Genomic DNA, 11888 nt, shown 5'->3' on the forward strand with positions numbered 1-11888 from the left:
GTATTTCAGTTTTCTTTCCCTCAGAAATATCCAACAATTTGTTCTCAGGGTCAAGAACAAGTTTAAACCTTCAGATCAAGGTCAGATGTCATAAACAAAAATAACCTTTTAGTATCCGCAACGCAAAGTATAAAATGTTTTGTTATAAATGAACATGTCAAAACCTTGTCTTCATACATGCATATATTGAACTTAATATGAAAACGATTGTCATTGGGAATCTACAAAACGAGTCGTCAGGTGATAAGAGAAGGGGGGGGGGCGGGGATTGGCCCTTGTATTTATCCACATTTTCATGTTCTTTACATCGACACTTACCGGTGACCGTGGCACAGTGGTTAAGGCGTCCTCCTCGGGATCAGGAGGTCGAAGGGGGATGTTTGTCATGGGACTCGTTCCGAAAAGGCCGGTTCGTGAGCCACGAGTAAGTTAGATGAACGGTTACCGGCTTCTATCCGCCCGGCCCTTCACAAAGTGCTAGGAGTTGGGAGGCAATTGGTACGCACAATAAATGTGTCTCATAAACCAAATTGGCTAGCCCCTTTAAAATGGGTGACACGATAATAAGCAAGACCTTTACCCTTATCGTTTATAAAATAGACATGATTAAAACATCAGTGCTGTAACAAGCCCTGAAAAAACAAGTCTTTCGGAAAAAGAGTTGTAACATAGTTACATATTTGTATTATAATGTGTGTATGAATCATTGTTTTGTAATTGATTTTATTTACTTTTAATGTCCATTCAATGTACATGTATTACATATATATATTGCATTTCAATTTTGTCTTAAAGTTAAACATGTAACCAATTTGCCGGGTCACGAATTCTGTTTGCAATGTTTTAATTAACAGATGTTATATGAGTGCTACATCACGCTCCTTATTAACAGTATCCTTGTATTTTTCAAGCTTTATCACGTACGTTTAAATTCATTGTATCATAGCTCGGTGTTTTTTCTTAACAAATTTGGTGCAGGTAATTCCTATACACTGAGTACAGGGTGCGGTAACTAAAAGTGTGCAGGTGTTTAATACCCGCATGCTAGTTACCGCACTGTTGGATAGGAAAGTATGGCAGCGTGCCTGGATCAGTAGACAGCGAAGTGTATTTTATTGATTTTCTGCTCTAGCATTGGTTTATTTTACCTGGGCTTTACACATTTGTAAAGCAAGGATTTTAAAGTACTCACTGAACTGCTGTATATGAAAATGTGGAACGCCTACAACTACCATATAATGATGGCTATGATACAAAACAGAAAGAACATTAAAACTCTCGGGTAAACGATTTATACTCGGGGGTTACGCCCCCTCGTTCAAATTGTTTACCCTCGAGTTTCGATGCTCTTTCTATTACTAATTCGTAACTTTAGTAATATGTTAATTCAGACGTGGTATATATGATGACTATCTAATCAATATTCTAGCTAGTGTGTGGTGTGTAATATCTGCCATGCCACCAAAGTAGATAAAAATTATAACTTAAATACCAATCAAAGATGTTTTACTGTAAGTCGTTTGGACGAGATCTAATTGTGAAACCCCAAGATATAGTCTATGTGCTATAGAAATTCGTTATCATTTTTCTGTTTTGATTTTATATGAGTAAACATGAAGTAAGAATATAAGTTGTAGTAAACCTTGTAACTGAACATGTTGTTAGCAACTATACAATTACGGGTGTGACTACGCTATAGTGTTTCATATATGGGCTTAGGTACAAACTACGATTTTACAAGTCATCAGTCAATTTGAACATTTTGTTTCTTCAACCATAGACAGCACGTGGAGTTGTAGCATATGTTAATGCAGTGTTACAGGGGCCTATCCTGAGATTTTGTTTGAAATTCTGCAAGACAAAATGGTGTATTTTTAGTTATTTCAGATAAAAAAAATCTCGACAAAACATTTTAGAAATGTACACACAACTCGTTTGCAATACTGGAGCCAAGTTCAGGTCTTGAAAAGTTTTGACACTATACAATACAACTGTGTTAGTTTCAAGCGATTTCAGACAAAAATCTGAGCAAAATGTCACACTACTTGCTTACATAATTGGAATACACGTAGAGGATTGTGTTCGGGGTCAAAGCTGTGCATTTTAAACAACCTTCGAAACAAAATATGAGGAAATAAGGTTAATAAGTTTGCACTAGTCGCAAGGTATACAAGTAAAGATGGGATTTCAAGGGTCCTCCCCAAGAGTATTTTGATATTATAAAAGACAAAATGGTGTATTTTAAGACATCTCTGATAAAGAATTTGAGAGAACCAGGTTGAAATGTACACATTTCCCAGCTGCATAACTAGAGTAGAAATAGAGATGGGGTCCAGGGTCCTCCCCGCGAAATTTTAAATTGATAGAAGATAAATGGGACATTTACACCATCTCTGACAAAAAACCTTAGCAAATCAGGTTAAAATGTACGAATACGACTACTCGTCTGTGAAATTTGAGTAAACGTAGAAGTTGGGTTCGGGACCCTCTTAGAGAAATGTGGAAAATTCAATGAGGCAAAACTATGCATTTTAAAGTCATTTCAGGAAAATGAATTTGAGCAACTCAGGTTGACAGGTTTACCATACTAGACTGGTAAATCGGAGAACAGGTAGTGGGCTCAGAAGTTCTTAAGTTCCACAAGAAAATGGTACGTTTTTAAAGCCAGATTATGAAATTGTTAGTAAAACTTTGTGTGATTCACAAGCAAAAGTACAAAATTGAATGCTTATATGAGAAATGATTGAAGGGAAATGTGTGACTATGTTTAGGAGTTACTGTTGACTCTACAGTCGCACAAGAACCAAAACTCAATGTCTCTTTCGTAAGCCAGTGTAAAAAAAGTCAAGTCGAGATATCATTTCCATCAGTATGTATATATGACTCGGGCATTTCTTGATGGGACACATCAAAATGAGTTTTCAGTACACAGAAATCCTAAAATGGATAAAGAAATATTTACATCTACGAAGATGATTTGAATAAACCATTTACAAATATACCTGAGTATATAGACAAATCAGGTAAAATATTTTTATCAAATGTATCTGTTTTGTTTAGAGCGAAAACAGAACTTTTATAGATATATCAAATGTAAGAAAAAAACAAACACGTTGCTTAAAAAAACACCGAGGAATCTGCCTCGTTGTGCCTCAACGTAGTTACGGCACTGAACAAGCGAAAAACATTGCCGCGAAGTTGTCAACTGATGTATACTTTTTTATATAAAACTTGTCGTTTTCTATTCAGCCCGTTAAACAATTACCTAGCATATTAAATTTGATGTAAGCAGATCTAAACATGAAACAAAATACAATATCGTAAAAAACATTAACTGATCTATTAAAGCAGCGGATTTTTCTCACTCTGTCCCGCTGGTCAGATTGCTCTGTGTTTGTACTAGTAGAGAGCACAGACGATTAATTTCGCGCCTTTTTAGGCTTCGTTTGTGCTATGTAAAGCGTCTTTGATCATGGAAAGGGCACTATATATATGTGGAACAATAATAATGATAATGATGTAACGTCATCCGGTTGCTCAAACTTACTTATCATTTTTACAGAAATATTCTAGAATGAAATTTGAAAAAGAATGCCACGGTTCTTCAGGGACATATCTAGCTAATAACCATCTTCGTACCTGTAAGAAATGGCAACGGTTTAATTTTTATGCCTCCGAAGGGAGACATATAAGTTTTCAACTGTCCGTCCGTTCGTTCGTTCGTCACAACGTTAACTTTTTGCAGGAAGGCACTTTACTCGCGAACCACTGCACCCAGGACCTTCAAACTTCACATGCTGATAATACTTATTGAGTACACGACCCCTATTGACTTTGGGATCACAAGGTCAAAGGTCAAGGCGCTGCGGGGGCATTTGTCACCATTTGCGACAGCTCTTGTTTCTTTACAGGTTACAATGTACTGAATGTCTCCGCTACTAATTTCAATGTAAAATTACAATGCAAAGTATTTTCTTGTCAGCATGTCTAGTGTTACATTTCTTGCGAGATAACCCTCGTCTTGAGAGTCTGTCTATAGACAATCAGTAAATAAAAAATATTGGGTTTTCCATAATGCAGTGAAAAAAACAAAGACAAATATCATCCAGGGAATGCCACGTACCAAAAACGCAGCCTCCCCATAACGAAACCCACAGTACGCAGACGCGCACACCACAAACACACACACACACACACACACACAAAGCCAACACATTAGGACAAAACGAACAAACAAAGGAACACAGTGGGGCACCGCCTTGGAACGGTCAGTGGCAAAAACACCACTGGGGAGCTTAAACCGGTTTATGGTGCGCACCCAACCTCACTCTTAATGAAGCCATGGTCACGTGACTGAGATACTTGATAAAACGATAATATTGCGTAGGAAGACTTCAGCAGGTACGTACATTCACTTACATTCCACATTTTATATCATTTTATTAACTAGACGGGAAAATAGCTCTGTATACTAACACAGACTACTTTCAGTGTTCAGTGTGACCACAGAGGTAGAAACGGCGAATTACTACCTTCTTTCCTTATTTGAACACTTTCTGAAGAATCTGCGCATTTCGAGTAGTAACAAAGTCGTAAAGCTCGCTTTGACACTTTGCCTTATTTCATATGAACGTCTTATTGGCTATCATCTGCATGATTTGTTTATAGTATTTGTCAATATTTACAAATGAATACGTGCATACTTGCAATAAATACTATTTGTCACGGTCCAGTTGTTTTTGTCATAAGCCTCTGAACATTGTATGAAAAAATTGCAATGAAATTGTCAACTAAAAAGGTTTCAGATCAATCTACTTATGCGTACATTGACATTTTATCCATTTTGTGTTAATTCTAGTTGGCACGGCTCCAACCTTAATCTTTACATGGAGTTTTTACAAATTAAGTCAGTGTATACATGTTTACATGCAGAATTGCTTAAATCAATAAAGTTCGACACGCTCCAATAATTTTGCAATAAACACCAAACAATTATATGTGTCGCGTCGGCATTTAAAAGACAAATATTTGTACAAGATATTTTTTTAATTGAGCAAAAAATAAAAAAGTTATGAAAAGTACAATGAAAATCTCCACTGGTAAAGTTTCCTAAAAATTGGTCTAAATTTTGTAAAATAGTTCATGCAGCGATGGGTTCTACATCAAAATTGTAATATTTTGATACAATACGCAAGAATCATATAAATTTAAAACTCTTCTAAAAAGTGCACAATCATCTGGCTTATAGCCTACACTATAATATGTTCTGACCCCATTAATTATCAGCATTGTTCTTTTTCATATTTCTACTAGTTGATTATCTTGTGGGTTATCAATCTTACCGGAAACATCTTTTCAGCCTTGAGGTGCTTTCTTCTCAAATTCATAAAACACAGAAGTTTATGGTCCATCTATGCCAGGTCATGGAGTAATGTTTTTCTTTTGAATCTTACTGATATTTTTATTTCAACATAACATATTGCATTTTAGTATACATTATTACTGTCTGTTCAAGTCAAAATATATTCGTACCTTATTCACAACATACAGTTTCAAAAATGGTCTTCAAAAGAAATATTGTTAATACTCTCCATTGTTGTTTGTACGCCTTTGTGAGTAAAATAACTTGAAATGAGAATTGGTTTAGACATATGCTTATCCGCATAAAAAGCTGAATACATTAATGGATGATTACATCCTTTAAATAGCCATTGGCGTAACTTTATCTCTGTTGAAACCTTTTTCTAAATATTTCAGTGTAAACTGTCCCATGGCAAGGAGTAAATGTTATTTCTTCAAGACACTGATAATTAATTTATAAAAAAAGTGCTTGACGATTAGCATTTATTAGCGCACGCCAAAGCGACTTAAAACATTCAACATTTAGTTATGGTGCGCCAGGATGACAAAACGAAATGTGCCATTAAACCGCGCGCACGCCAACGCAACATAACGAAATGCCCTAAATCAGCCACCATAAAATAGCGACAAGCTCGTATTTCAACGAAATCAAATTAAATAGAATGGATATTTCTTGGTCCCACTAACGTGGTTCGCAGAACTGTAATGATTAGGATTTTTCCAAGATCTCGGGCTCTAGGACTAAGTTGCTGTATTTTTTATTGTAGTAATTTTGATCAACGCATTTTACTCAGTTGTTGGCATTGATGCTGATGTGTTTGCAGGAAGATTAAAGTGGTGGTAATTCTATTATATAATTATTTTCTGTTGGCAAATGGATGAGGACCGCAACACACGCCAGTTGATTTTCAATCAACATGACTTTGTTGTAACAGTAGACAGCTATATAGGTAATAGGAACACGTAAGTGGGGTTGAGGTTAAGTGGTGGGGACGGTCCCTCCAATTTTGAGAGTGATGGGGGCCTCCCTATACATTTTTTCTAAGACTGCATTTGTCTGTTTGAAACTAATAATTCATTTGACAGCAGAATTCTATATTTGATAAATGAAAAAATAGATTCAATTATTTGAAGTAACATTATCTGTACTTCTTTCGATTTAGATTCTAAGCCGAAATTTCATTAAAATTACAAATTAGTGTTCTATATTATGAGATGCCCCCGGGTTAGACATATTCAGATTTGCTTGAGGTGATGCTTATGAACGTTATACGCAATAATTCAAATCCACCTTTTTTCTAAAATTCCTCATTAAATACGATAATTTACATCATTCTAAAGTATATACTTTGAGGGTGTGAATCATCAAATTTTAAAATATCATGATTTAAATGGATTATTTTACATTGGAAATTTCAGCCATTTTTTGCTCACCTGTGAACTTTTGTGATCGCCCTGTGTCTGTCGTCCGTTCGTAGTCAACAATTTGACTGTTAACACTCTAGAAGTCACAATTTTAGCCTAATCTTAATGAAATACCTTTATTAAAATCTTGGGACGATATTGCGTCATCTGGGGTCAAAAACTAGGTCACCAGGTCAAATCAAAGGAAAAGATTGTTAACACTTTAGAGGTCACAATTTAGACCCAATCTTAATGAAACTTGGTCAGAATGTTACCCTCAATAACATCTTGGATGAGTTCGATATTGGGTCATCTGGGGTCAAAAACTAGGTCACCGGGTCAAATCAGTGGAGAAGCTTGTTAACACCCTAGAGGTCACAACTTTGACCCAATCTTAATGAAACTTGATCAGAATGTAACCCTCAATAAAATCTTGGATGAGTTTGATATTGGGTCACTAGGTCACCAGGTCAAATCAAAGGAAAAGCTTGTTAACACTTTAGAGGTCACACTTTTGGCCCAATCTTAATGAAACTTGGTCAGAATGTTACCCACAATAAAATTTGGAATGAGTTTGATATTGGGTCATCTGGGGTTAAAAACTAGGTCACCGGGTCAAATCAAAGGAAAAGCTTGTTAACACTTTAGAGGTAACAATTTTGACCCAATCTTAATGAAACTTTGTCAGAATGTTACCCTTAATAAAATCTTGGATGAATTTGATATTGGGTCATCTGGGGTTAAAAACTAGGTCACCAGGTCAAATCAAAGGAAAAGCTTGTTAACACTTTAGAGGTCACAATTTTGGCCCAATCTTAATGAAACTTGGTCATAATGTTACCCACAATAAAATTTGGAATGAGTTTGATATTCGGTTAACTGGGGTTAAAAACTAGGTCACCGGGTCAAATCAAAGGAAAAGCTTGTTAACATGCTAGAGGTAACAATTTTGACCCACTCTTAATGAAACTTTGTCAAAATGTTACCCTTAATAAAATCTTGGATGAGTTTGATATTGGGTCATCTGGAATCAAAAACTAGGTCAACAGGTCAAATGAAAGGAAAAGAGGCCACATTTTTGATTATATCTTCATCAAACTTAGTCAGAATGTTAATCATAATGATCTCAAAGTCCAGTTTGAATCTGGGTCATGTCGGATTAAAAACTAGGTCACCAGGTCAAATCAAAGGAAAAGCTAGTTAACACTCTAGAGGCCACATTTATGACCATATCTTAATCAATCTTGGTCAGAATGTTAATGTTGATGATTTATAGGTCAAGTTCAAATCCTGGTCAGGTGGGGCCAAAAACTAGGTCACCGGGTCAGATCAAAGGAAAAGCTTGTTAACACTCTAGAGGCCACATTTATGACTGTATCTTCATGAAACTTAGTCAGAATGTTAATCTTGATGATCTTCAGGTCAAGTTCGAATCTGGCTCTTGTGGGGTCAAAAACTAGGTCACCGGGTCAAATCAAAGGAAAAGTTAGTTAACACTTTATAGGCCACTTTTATGACCATATCTTAATGAAACTATCTTGATGATCTTTAGGTCAGTAGGTCAGGTGAGCGATACAGGGCCTTTTGTTAAAAATATATATTTGACTTAATTTGTGTTTTGGGTTTAGCGCCGTTTTTAACAGTATTTAGGTATGTAACGGTGGGACCTAACCGGTGTCCAGGATTCTGTACAAGTACCAACCAAATATCTCATATATAGAATTTTCCTCTGGCTACCATTGCCTAAATGATTCGTGTACCAATGATTCGTAAATGATTTCTATTAGGAGCAAAATAATTTCAGGGATCAGGCAAATCACCAATTGTTTCAAACTTACAATCTTCAATTAATAATAATAAGCTCAAACTCCCATAGGCTGGAGACTCTATACTTGACTGGTCTTTTTGTTGAAGTTCCCTTCAGACGATGTCTTTGAATCAACAACATACGAGTCCTATCGCATAGATGCTCGGCCTCTGACCTCTTAATTGAAGTTGTAACTCTATATAAATGCCCTGACTCCTGGATGCTCAGCGCCTATATGCTATCACATGCAACATTCAACTACCATATAGGTATATCCCCGATGCCTTGGCTGTACTTCGCCAATAACGCCAATAAGATGGAACTCTCCTACTCTCAGTAGATTACCAAACTCTGGGTCTCTGTCTCAGCTTTCCGATGCTCAGCCTATATTTGCTATCGTCTATAGCATTCAACTACCATAAAGGTAAAACTCCTATGCGCTGGCCCTATAGCTCGAAACCTTGTTGAAATTCTGCAACACCAACTTCCTTATCAAGGCACTGGGATAAATTATTAGTTGAATCCTCGATGTGTCTTCTTCTATCGCTGGATACATAATGAGCTCTCTCTGTCATCGATCTACCTATTTATACCTTAGCAGACGTGAGCTTTGATTGGTACTATTTATAGAACGTGTTCTGATTGGTCCAAATTTATACATAGTATTTTACAAGTACTTGCTTTATCAAATATCTGGTTCCATTTAACTATTGTATATGACAAAATGTGTGATGCTGGGATCCTGCAATTAACCCAAATCGTCCATATATGATCCAAATCCTATTATTTACAGCAATTTTAACAATAATTATAGCAATGGCATCATAAATATGGAGTCAATCACTATCTGTGCTTATGTGTTACGTTATCATTATATCAGATATACAAATTATTCTGACATAAGATGAAGTCGATGAATATATTTACTTTGACACAGTGACCTGTTTCATGAAAAAGTAACATTTCTGTTTTGTTTGAATTGGGTTGATCAAACGTAACGGTAAATTTATGCCACTAAACTTTATTTGTGATTGTAATATCATATACATGACATAGTTATACTACGAGTGGTTGTATGTTTGGAAATAAGCTATCGAACGGACAGACATCGCTTCGAAATAAAAACAACGCATGCATCACACAATATTAATTAAAATATGCTTTTCTCTGTTAAAACACGCTTACGCTAGAATGACGTCACATTAACGTGCGGTGACGTCAATGTTTTGGTTGCGACCAAGAAAGAGCGCTACTATATTTTATATACTGTTTTAGATTAAGGGCATATTAGAATCGAAATAATTTATAGCAAGCCCGTGTTTTAACACTATTTATTTACTCGGGCGGTAATACGTCGTACAAATGATTTCACTCGAGCTGCGCCCTCGTGAGATTATTACGCCCGACGTATAACCGCCCATCGTGCATAAATAGTGTTCATACACTCTTAAGCTATAAATTATTTCTTAAATATATAATATTTGTCTTTAATATGCAATGCATTGTGTGTACCATTTTGAAAGACTTGTTTGAGGCAAATATGTAATTTTTACGCACTTTTTAATCGGAATAATGTCTGAAAATAATTTTATCAACAATCGCATTCACTGTAATTTACAATAAAAAACATTTCCAGCAGCGTCACTTGTATTCTGTTACCATGAAAAAATGCTTTGTTTGTCTTTATAGCAATATATTATTGAGCAGTGTTAATAAACTTTGCACCCTCAAGAAAATTAAAATCGCAACAACCTTTTATGGAAAATACTTCATTTTACCAAGTTGTCAGGTAATATTTCGATAGCCATTTTAATTAATTGAATCTGATCTTATATTGTCGTTTCTTGTGTGATATTTGAAGATTGATCATTTGCACCTGCGTATGTGTTATGCACAAATGTTATAACGTTAATAAATGCATAAATCGTCATTTTTTTTGGATTTCCCGACCTTTAGAAAGTAGTGATGGTTTATTGAAATCGTTATTGACTGAGTTTTTGTGAAAAATCAGTGGATACCAAAAACGTTTTTGTTGAAGCCTTATTCCGCCAAAGGATTAGACACCATTTATTTATTTTGGTGCAAATGAGACACTGAAAGAATACAAGACAGAGATACAAGCACCTCTGTTAACCTTACTGCGTCATTGACGCCGTATTTATTAACGTCAATGATACCTACGAACATGCGCAGTAACATTCAATTCAAATTCAGGTCAAGTAGTTCTAATTTAATTAGTCTGTTAAAGGAATTACGACTTTAGTAATCGATATTCCTTACCTACGACTAAGTATCTACAAACAAGTGTGTTAATACTGAAGAGAATACTAATAAATTACTATATTATACAGTTCTACTTTTTAAGATTTTGTTGCATAATATGATCCGCACCATTAAAAAACAAACCGATAGCGAACAACATGGATCCTGACCAGACTGCGCGGATGGTCAGGATCCATGCTGGTCGCAAATGCACTATGTTTGTTTTCTCATGGTGCGGCTCAATTATGCCTTTATAATCTCTTACAGTAAATAAAGTAATGGTGCTAATTTTGTGTATATTACTTGCTCAAAGTTGATTTTTGTTGCATTTCTTATTCTATATGAAATATTATATAATCTATAAAATTGAAACCAGTATTTGTTTTCTATCTAACTTGTTTTCGTTCCGACGAGAAATCTTAACTGTAAAAGAGTTCTTCGACGCCGTATGATATCAAGATTTATTGTGCTTACATTGTTCTAAAATCAAGCAATATATCAGCTGGTTTCATCTGTACAGCTGTCCATTTCAAAATAGAGCATGGACTTTATTGCGATTTACACGGTGTCTGAATGTTTATTCAGTCTCCGAACAGCAATAAATTGACTACAATGTGACTTTTATTTCTGTATAAAAGTGAGTTAAGCCATGTTCTCTCAACAATAATCTACATTGTAAACGAATATGTACTTAGCTCTGTAGAAATAATGGGTGTAACGAAACCTAAATGGAGTTATTTTAATATCCCGAAATTTCTTTGTTTTCTTTTTCTTCTGCAAAACACTTACAGTAAAGCATTTTGTGATGATGTTATGGCATTTGTGACTGCCCACATTTTATGCTATACTGTGCATTGTACAAGGTGAATGATGATGTTGCGTTTGTGTACGGTAGTGAACAATTTTACGAAATGTGTAAGCATAAATATAAAGATATACCATATCCTTTGTAGATGGTGATACAAAACCCTGAGTAAGATAATTCTTATAAACATTTTGACAAGTTTACTTAAAGAATTTTCCAAGCAGACACTTTATCCCTAAGTGAATTAAT

Source organism: Mercenaria mercenaria, chromosome 12 (genome assembly GCF_021730395.1).
Source record: "Mercenaria mercenaria strain notata chromosome 12, MADL_Memer_1, whole genome shotgun sequence".
In the NCBI taxonomy this organism is placed as follows: domain Eukaryota; kingdom Metazoa; phylum Mollusca; class Bivalvia; order Venerida; family Veneridae; genus Mercenaria; species Mercenaria mercenaria.